Genomic DNA, 9,359 nt, shown 5'->3' with positions numbered 1-9,359 from the left:
CCTGATGTTGTGTACCTGGATCATGCTCCACTTGGTCACCACCAACTACATGCTCTAAAATATTAACAAAAAAAGTTACATTAATTACTACACTAATTGCAATTTAATATGTTTAATTGTATTAATAATTAAATAAACAAATTTGAATAGCAAATGAATACCTCCACTACCGAGATACACATCCGGACCTTCATGTGCAGGTCGTGTTTCATGATTAATAGGCTGCATTCCAATGTCATGTCCATTGTTATCATTGCTTGCTTATTTAAAACAAATATAGCCACTTTATGTTGGAAATCAACATCAAATAGATTATTGATAAAGTATTCAATTTGAAACAATTTTCATTTAGCTTATTTACCTGTGTGACAGATGCACCAAATTCTTGTGTTTTCCCACTCAATTCTCGTAGTCATTCAGCCATGGCTATATAGCCTTGCTGGTAGGCAATTCTCTTATCATCTTATGTGGGCGCTCTATTGAATTCAAAGCCCTACATTTTTTCTTGGTATCATGAATTTTTCTTGCATTGTTTGATCAAAAAAAAATTGTTTGCAATTTATAAATATTTTGATGCGATATTTCATTTACTGATATTTAAAATTTGTGCAACAAGTTTCATATAACCACCAGAGCCAAGTTTTTGTTGCCTGTTCTTTTCTTGTCTTGCCTTGGTTTCTTTTGACGTGTCACTCAGTCTATGAAAAGTTTGAAATATGTTAGATTATACAAATATAAAGAGTAATTAGTACATAATTGCATTCTTAATAGTATCACATACCTTCTTCTAGCGTCTGGTGGTGTATTTCCTTTTTTCCTTTCAATTCTCTCCATGGCATCCAAAATTAGGTCCTTCCACTCCCTCTCTAGAATCATGGGGGGATGCTCATACTTTACGTTCTTCTCTAAATGTGTCCTGTATTGGTCCCTCACATACATTAGATATGTGCCAGCTTTTTCAAGGAGCTTGGTTATGTTAAATGTGTCATTTCCAAACAACTCAATCATATAGTTTGTCAGTTCATCTTTTAACCTTTTTTCTTTGTCATTCCACCTTTTAAAGTAAAAACAAACCTGTTAGATTCAGAAATAAACTAAAGCTACCTTTATTATAGTTCAAGAAATGGATCAAAGGAAAACTATTCTAGCAATGATATGAAATCAAAATAGTGGATTAGGGTTAGTTCATATATGATGTTCCACCTTTTACGTATGGTGGGCTCAAATATCTACAATGGAATGTCATTAAGATTTTTATAAAAAATATCATTTCCTGCAAAAAATTCATGGGATCATTAGTCCAAAAGGAGTGATCAGTAAGTAAATTACAATTAGACTATATATAATAATAATTTTAAAGTACTTGGAACCTTATGTATCTTTAAGGGAATCATTTCTTCGTCGCTCACCACCAATGTGACTTGCAACGTTCCCGTACTAGCAATATGGGAAGATCCAAGAAATGGTCATATATTATCACCAGTAGTCACCTTAGGCACATCCTCATGTGCATCTCTTGCTGTAGAAAATGAATCCACTATGAAATGCTCCCAAGAAAGAACACTTCAAGGGAAATAAACACATAACAAAAGATAAAGAAAAAGAGGGATCTACCAATAGTGGGCGGGACAACAAGATGTGCAGTAGAGGATGTCTGCATGCTACATGTTGCCAAAATTGCAGTCAGAAATATAGGTGGGGCTAACCTCTGATGAGGCGGCATTTGTATAGGAACATTGACAACACTTGAAGAATAATACATTAAATATATATAAAATATTAAATATATGAAAACTGTAAGAATTGTAAACAAGGATGAACCTTTCTTATGAACATTGACAGTATCAAGTATGATGTGTTTTGGGTACTCAAAGTGATAAGCCAAGCAAGTTTCAATCTACTAGTTTAATCATGACAGTCACAATGAATGGTAGTTTGGGTTCCTTATTTAATAGTTTGGAATTTGGGTTCCTTATTGTATGAGTAAGTGCAGATTATGAGTACTTGGGCAGTTAGAGCAAATATTAATGAGACGAGGACAGTGAAAATAACACTCTTGGAGGAAAAGGGTAAGTATATGATAAGGTATGATGGTTGAAATAATTGGTATTTTCACAATGTTAAGGCTAACATGGAGTTTCTTGAACATGTAATTTGTCTTGTTGGAAGTTGATCTTATGAGGAAGGTTGTAGATTATTAATGGAGTTTGCACATGTGAACATGTAAAAGAAGACTGAATTTGTGTCTCAGTCTGTCAAAACAATGGAAGGAAGAGTTTGTCGAATTTGTGAGTGACTATCACAAAAAGGACAGCAGGCTGAAACCTTTTCATTTTGTAGGATCAACCTGATTATTAGGAATGGTGTTGGAGTTGAATATTAGGGGAATGTTTGGGTGAGTTTATGTCTTTTCCAAGAACAGTTGAAGGGTTATATGATAGTGAATGGATCAATGAAGTAAGACTATCCCATTGGTGTTTTCTAATGTTTGTGAATAGTATGAAGACAATAGAGGGTCAAGATGTTTCTTAGGGTGGTTGGGAGGGTTAAGAATTGTGTTTTTTTTCATGGGAAAGAAGTCCATTTATGTGTCCTTCGGAACCACTAGTTTGCTGTGTGACAAATGAGCATTTTGAGATGTGTCTTTAAACCATTATTGGTCCTAATTAGAATTAGTATTGTATGGAAGTCAAATTTTGAGAGTTGGAGTGATTCAAGGAGTGAAAGTGCTCAAGATAGATTTGGGAAAGATGAGTATGCCAGTAGGATCACAGTAGGATAGTTACATTATGGGTAGATAGTGATCTCATTGTTACTGTTGTCTTGGCACATAGCGGAATCAAATGTCACAGCATGTAAAAGTGGCAATTTCTTTTGAGTTAGATAAATAGCCAAGGTCCTATGATTAAGGGGTTGATCCAAGTCAAGGATCTAGAAAAAGGATGTGTTGGAGGTTTGTTGATAATAAGTGAATGGATGTGTAAGGTGTTTGTTTCCCTAAGGTATGAATGATCAGTCATGAAGAGCATCAACTAGATCCCTCTGCATCAACTACATAATAAATATATGAGCAATAACACTAGCATTAAAAAAGCAAGTTCACAAGTCCAAATGAGTAGTTTTAATGTATAGAAAATTGTCATCACCTGAACTACCTACAATACCCTAATCATGGCCACCAGGTTGATGAGAATGCATAAATTTATGTAAAAACATTACATACATATTTTAGTTAATGACATAAAAGAGTTTAAAATATAAACCATTATTGAACTTTTGTTATAATTAAAGCTTTCATTACTACTTACTTGCAAGTTTATAGTTGTCCACATCAATTTTTGCACCCTCTCTTGTATCTCATCAGTCTGAGGCTCCATGAATGCCAAAGCAACAATCTCTCTAGTAATTTTTCTAATAGACTTTTTAATCAATTCTATAGGGTTTGTGGAATATGTGATGTCATCATAGCTTAATCATGTTGACTCAAGAAAAGAACATAATAATGTAACAATTTGCTTCTATATAATTTGTATAATTACAATGAGGTTTACCTTCTTGATAGAAGTGTCATGACCTAGATCCATGTATGTGCTATGTGATGGATCCATGTCGCCTTGTGACAAAGAAAAAACATAAAAATGTTAGCAAAATGAAACCAATAGACTTAGCAAAAAAAATTAATAATAAAATGGTATATTGGAGTCATTTATTTTGAGGTTGGTTTAAATGGTATATAGTACATACCACCCCCATGATAGTAACTTTGTTTGTATCTATATGATTCAAATTGTAATCGATTAGCAGCTCTTCCCCTGCACTTATTGATTTTATCGCACATACGAATACACGATTTCCCTCGCACACCTCAAATATGCAATTGGGCTACTTATTAGTTGACCCAGGTCGCATACTATTTATAAAACCTACAATATTCCTTGTTTCTTTTGGCCTTCCATCAATGTATACAACCACCCATTTACTTTGATCATTATCTTTCTTTTGTATATAATTTGCTGGCAGTGCATACCTACGCATACTTTTTTTATATCAAATAATCTGCATCCAATTTTTGTAATTGTAACAAGGTCTGACAAACTCCATCAATTCAACAAATTTGTTCTAACAGACCTTTATATCATCCATGGAAAATAGGCCCAAACCATGTAATGATGATGGTGCTATGTGATATATCCTATCGTTAACACAAAAAACAATGTTTATTGGAGGAAGTTCCTTGGGTACCCATTGTTTCTGTAGATGTTTGTACCTCAAGGGCACCTCAATCTCGCCTTTGGTCTCATCATCATAAGAACATGACCCCCCTTGAGCAAGGAAAAATTCCATGTGTTTATTGAATTTTTTTCTAATCTTCTGACCTCTAGTTGATCTCCCTATTGTAGACCTACTACATGTCTAACTTTCATTTTCTATCCCTTCATTTCCCTCACTCGAGGAAGACACATCTAACAAATACCTATTTGGTGGTGCCTACACTCCATCAAAGGAGAGAGTTAGGTGGTAATGAGAGTAATATTTTGCAAATTAGGGTAATGTTGATGAAGAAATCAGCCCTAAAGTTGATGTTGAGATTAAAATTTGAATAAGTTCAACAGGGGCCTCAAGTGTTGATAGTTGTATTAGATTTGTTGCTAATGTCGAGGTTTGAAAAACTGAGGAAGTTTGTTTTCAAAGTAATTTTTTAAAAATAAATTGTTTCTATAGGGTGTATTGACTTATACCTATCGATCCATGAGACTGTGTAGGATCCTCGTCAAAGGGGTGCATGTTCCTGCACATGTAATTCAATTATCTTATCTTAGCTAAAAATTACATGATACGTATGTTAGGATTCCCAAGGATACTAATAGGGGGGGTGAATCAGTATCTAACCGGTTATAGAATTTACTTGATTTAAAAGATGTAAAATATATAACAACTAGAAATAATGCAGCAAACAAAGATAGCAACAACCACATGAAAAGAACACCATAACAAAGTAGTTTAACAAGGAAACTTGGTGTGGGAAAAACCTTGGTGGGATTTGTGACCCACAATATTCGCTTACTGGCCAATAAGTGAATATTACTCTTACAATAGGGGCCTGCACATGTAGGAAGGCCAAGTGCCTAGAGCTCACTGCTCAAATACAAAATAAGAAGTCACACTGACTTACAAAATGGATTATACAAATCCAATGTCTTGTACTGCTTCAAAGTAGCATCTGCTATGCCAGATCCAGTACCAGTTTTAGCTCTGCTTCATACATAAACCCTTAACCTATAATTCACATATTAGGTCTATCTTATTTTGCCTATATTTTTCTTACAAAATGTTACAATGATCTCATACATATATGAGTCATATTACAACTTGCCATGTCGGCTTACAATGATTTTACAATTAATTACAAAATACATTATAAACAAAATTTCTGTCGCCCAGGGTGTCGGTATCCTTCCTTTATCTGCTGGTGTCTTGTGTGTCAGTGTAGAGTCCATCGTTGCCGGTGCCAGTATATTGTTTTGTCGGTATCATATGATTGCAAGATTTCCATCAATGACAAAACCTTCAATCACCTACAATTTCTCATTGGAGTGTGCATTTGCCAACAATCTCCCCCTTTGGCATTGATGGCAACACATGAGAAAAATCCAAAAAGTGTCATCCAAAAAATGAGTCTGCCAGAATTGTCTTACCAAAAAAAATATGAGCTCCCCCTAAGCTGATGAGCCATTTGCTGATCATTTTTCTCATAGCCTCTTCTCCCCCTTTGACATCAATGACAAAGGTTGTCATTCATTGTTAGTGGAGTCCTGCCTGGTTTCTTGTAACTTGTGGGTTAAACTCTTAAAAATATCTGTCAAAATTGAAATGATGTCGTTGCTGAATGTTTTACTATCTTTTATAGCCTCATGGGTTCTCTGCACTGTACCGGTGAATATGTACATTTTCTCTTCCGGTGTCTTTAGTTCAGGAACCAGAGCCTCAAATATTTCTTTTCTCAAAGAAATAAGATACTCTAATCTTGGACTAAGTCAGCATTTTAAGTCCTTTGCTTTGTCCTTTATTCTTTGTTTTTCATTTTCCAGATTCCTGATTTTCTCTTCTTGCTTTGTAATTTTCTTTTCTAATTCCAAAAATGAATTTGATTTCCCATTCAGATTATCAGCAATATTATTAATCTTATCCTATGTCTTTCTAATTTCTTTGTCAAGATCTTATGTTAATACATCTGTTTTGCATGCTCTTGAAGTCAAAAATGATTTCATTGAGTTCCGGTAAAAGAGTGTCTATCTCTCCCTTGTTCTTCTTAGCTATATCCTCAAAGAATTTTTCTTTTGCCTTTATCAATCTCTCCTTAAATGTATCCTCATTTATTTTGTCCAATGTTATTAGATTACCGGTTATATACTTAGACAATGTGTCTAAATGGTTCAAATAATATTTGTTGTCTATGTTACACTTTGGAGCTATCATCTTCAAAATTGTTATGGTGTCATCAATAGCCTTATATGCTAGTACATTACAATCTGTTATTTTCTTAATTGAATCTAGTAGTACCTCTATCATATTTGTTGGTCTGAATTCAGACATGGAGATTTTGGATGTCTGTCCAACTTAATTCACAATTTGTAATCTGTCGGTGGTGATAATAGCATTGCTTTCCTCTTTTACTGGAGGATTAGTTTGTGTCTCCATTTCAGCTACCAAAGGTTTAGGTTTTTCAGTTGTAGCCGGTGGCACTGTCTTTGAATGTACTTGTGAATGAACCTATTGTTCTTCTTGTTTCTTTGTGCTCTCTACTGATGGTTTCTTTGATGGTGCCTCTGATGATTTTTCAGTGATATCCACTACCGGTATCTCTGCTTGTGATTGTGTATTTTCTACCGGTTTCTCTGTGCTTGCCCCTGAAATATTTTTAGTTGGTTGCTCAATACCAATGCTATCAGTTTTTCTTGTATCTATTGTCTATTCAGTTTGTTGCTCATTCCCAATTTCTATGTCTCCAACTATATCTTCAACATTTGTCTCATTTGTTGTGTCTTCTATCAGTGGCTCAGTTTCCACATCTCTTTTCTCACTTGTTTCCTTATCAACCACAATGTTGACTTCTTGTGTGTCAATATTCATTGTGTACAACATCTCAGAATCAGGATTTGTGTCCTCATGTGTTGTCTTCATACTCTCTGTTGCCAGTTGATTTTCAGTAGTATCTACCAGTGGAGTATCTAGAGGCGGTGGGGGTAAGTTGTCTGTTATCTTTATACTAGGAGGTCCACCAACCTTGCCTCTTCCTTTGTCCCTATCCTTTTGGTATACCTTGAAGGTTTTAGGTTTTTGATACTCTTCCTATTTTTCTTTTTCTACCAGGAATATATCTCATGCATCTACTATTTCCTTTGTTATCTGATTCACTCTCCCTGCCATCAGTGCTACATGTCGGTGAGCAGTTGAAAATACTGACCGGTTAGCCTCAGAGATCAATTGATATATCTCATGAGGTGAGTTAACAGGATGTACAACAAGTAATTTTTCAATCTTTATTTTCTTGTCAAGCTCAGCAATAGCTACTCTTCTAGCTTCTAGTCTGTTGTATAGATCTGTCGGTATTTCATCAACAACTTGCATCAAAAATTTCTTTAAAATATCTAAGTGTAATATTACACTATTCTCTACTTTCTCCTTGTCATTAGCGGATAGTGTGTTATACAGTTTGCTGATATTCTTCAACTTACCATCCTCAGTAATTTCATCAAGTAATTTATCAATAGGAGCTATAGATTGTTTTGACTTCTTCTTAGGAGTCAACTTCTTTTTCTTTGGAGTTAATTTCTTTGTTGGGGGCCTTACTGCCTATTGCTTCTATCTTTTTGGTGTAGGAGAAGGTGTCGGTGAAGGTTTTCTCTTCCTCTCAACTCTCTTGAATACTGCAGGCATGTCACTTTCTGAGGAAGTTCCTATCGGTGAAAGGTGTGTTTCCAGTTGGATTGCTTCTAATTCACCTTCAGTTATACCGGTTTTCTTTAGCACATCTTCTTTAATAGCTTTTGCCTGTCAAGTTCCTTTTCTAACAGTTGCCTCAACCTTTTCAACTCTTTTCTTTGACTGAATTTGACTTTCTATAGTTTCAACATTGTCAAATTCTTCTTCTTCAGGTTCCTTAGGAGCTTCTAGGAGGGCTTTTGTATAAGTTTCTATTATGTTGTCATCAATCTCATACCCCATTTTAGTGACCCAGATGGTTCTAGGAACAACTGCCTCCATCCAAATTTCATCTATCTTTATTACAAAACAAATTTCCTTTTGGTACTTATCTACAATAGCCTGTGATAACCTTACTCTTGTTTTCATTTGAGCTTTCAAAGCTTGAAAATACTCATTTAAGTTCTTGTCCTTGTTCTCTCCCATGTTGTTCAGTAATACTAATAGTTGTTTTCCCACTGGTATATCATATCCAAAATCTTTGGTGCCAATACCGAGTACTTGTTTGGTTATATATAGCATCAAACAAACAAGTAGGTTTCCAAATCTGAATGTTCCTTTCTTGTGTTTCTTTATCTTTCCCAAATTATCAATCAGTTCATCTTTAAGCCATTCACATATGTCTATCCTTACATTATCATTTACCATATCATAGGCACTTTTAATGCATAGGCTAGAAACTGAGTTTAACCTATTTGCATGTGTGATCTTGTAACCTAAGATCATACTGGTAAATTTGACATTGATATCCATTACATCATTTACCCTTAGAGGCCTTTTGTTGAATGTTGCACCGGTTAGGTTTATCACAATGTCATTTGAGACCTTCTTAGTTTTGTCAGGTCTATTGTCGGTCGAGGGTAATCCTATCACAGCCTTTACTGCTTCCTTAGTAATCTTGTGAATAGAGTCCAACTAGAAGAATTTGCCATGAACCCTGCTTAGCACAATTCTTACAATATCCTTGGGAAAATCCGAGATACTAAGGATTTCTATAAAACCTAGGGTTTCTATTATCTTGTGTTCAAGTTTGACATTTCTTGATTCATCACAAATCACAGATTCATACATATTCTTAATTTCCTCATCACCTAGTTCATCAATATGACAGTGTATATACATTCTAGGGTCTTCAGCATATACTACCCCTTTAGGTATTTGAGAAAATGCACCTAAACTATCATCTTTCTTCGTAATTTCGGGAACTAGCTGGAATAGGGGTCTAGGGCATTTAATAACTTCAACAACAGTAGGGTTTGCAATAAATTTAGGATTAGATGAGGATGCCATAGCTATAAATACCTTAATCTACCTTAGGGATGAAAGATTTGATAGATTGCATCTCTTCTTTGCTTGGAATGCCTTTGCTCGGGATT

The sequence above is a fragment of the Cryptomeria japonica genome, chromosome 1 (genome assembly GCF_030272615.1).
Source record: "Cryptomeria japonica chromosome 1, Sugi_1.0, whole genome shotgun sequence".
NCBI lineage: Eukaryota > Viridiplantae > Streptophyta > Pinopsida > Cupressales > Cupressaceae > Cryptomeria > Cryptomeria japonica.
Note: the sequence above shows the minus strand (reverse complement) of the source record.